Source organism: Arachis ipaensis, chromosome B3 (assembly GCF_059453495.1).
Source record: "Arachis ipaensis isolate K30076 ecotype BB chromosome B3, ASM5945349v1, whole genome shotgun sequence".
Lineage (NCBI taxonomy): Eukaryota > Viridiplantae > Streptophyta > Magnoliopsida > Fabales > Fabaceae > Arachis > Arachis ipaensis.
The window spans coordinates 71482099-71483713 of record NC_142438.1 but is presented as its reverse complement, the minus strand read 5'-3'; positions in this window follow the sequence as shown (position 1 = coordinate 71483713).

Genomic DNA, 1615 nt, shown 5'->3' with positions numbered 1-1615 from the left:
TTGCTCAAGTCCCTCAATTTCAGCCAGAAATTACTTGAAATCACAGAAAAACACACAAACTCATAGTAAAGTCCAGAAATGTGATTTTTATTTAAAAACTAATAAAAATATACTAAAAAGCAACTAAATCATACTAAAAACTATATAAAAACAATGCCAAAAAGCGTATAAATTATCCGCTCATCACAACACCAAACTTAAATTGTTGCTTGTCCCCAAGCAACTGAAAATCAAATAGGATAAAAAGAAGAGAATATACTATAAATTCCAAAATATCAATGAAACTTAGCTCCAATCAAATGAGCGGGACTAGTAGCTTTTTGCCTCTTTAATAGTTTTGGCATCTCACTTTATCCATTGAAATTCAGAATGATTGTCATCTATAGGAACTTAGAATTCAGATAGTGTTATTGATTCTCCTAGTTCAGTATGTTGATTCTTGAACACAGCTACTTTATGAGTCTTGGTCGTGGCCCTAAGCACTCTATTTTTCAGTATTACCACCGGATACATAAATGCCACAGACACATAACTGGGTGAACCTTTTCAGATTGTGACTCAGCTTTGCTAAAGTCCCCAATTAGAGGTGTCCAGGGTTCTTAAGCACACTCTTTTTTTTTGCTTTGGACCTTGACTTTAACTGCTCAGTCTCAAGTTTTCACTTGACACTTTCACACCACAAGCACATGGTTAGGGACAGCTTGGTTTAGCCGCTTAGGCCAGGATTTTATTCCTTTAGGTCCTCCTATCCACTGATGCTCAAAGCCTTGGATCCTTTTATTACCCTTGCCTTTTGATTTTAAGGGCTATTGGCTTTTTGCTCTTGCCTTTTGGTTTAAAGAGCTTTTGGCTTTTTCTGCTTCTTTTTTCTTTTTCTTTCTTTTTTTTCGCCATTTTTCTTTTTTTTTTCGCAAGCTTTTGTATTCACTGCTTTTTCTTTCTTCAAGAATCAATTTTATGATTTTTTAGATTATCAACAACATTTCTCCTTTTTCATCATTCTTTCAAGAGCCAACATATTTAACATTCATAAACCACAATATCAAAAGACATATGCACTGTTCAAGCATTCATTCATAAAATAAAAAGTATTGTCACCACATCAAAATAATTAAACTAGTTTCAAGGATGAATTCGAAACCCTGTACTTCTTGTTCTTTTGTTTTAAGAACAGTTTTCAATTAAGAGAGGTGATGGATTCATAGGACATTCATAGCTTTAAGACATAGACACTTAGACACTAATGATCATATAGTAAAGACACAAACATAAATAAACATAAAGTATAGTAAACGAAAAATAGAAAATAAGAACAAGGAGATTAAGGAATGGGTCCACCTTAGTGAGGGTGATATCTTCCTCTTCTTGAAGAACCAATGGTGCTCTTGAGCTCCTCTATGTCTCTTCCTTGTCTTTGTTGCTCCTCCCTCAAAGCTCTTTGATCTTCTCTAATCTCATGGAGGATGATGGAGTGCTCTTGGTGCTCCATCCTTAGTTGTCCCATGTTGGAACTTAATTCTCCTAGGGAAGTGTTGATTTGCTCCCAATAGTTTTGTGGAGGGAAGTGTATCCCTTGAGGCATCTCAGGGATTTCATGGTGTGGAATTTTCTCATG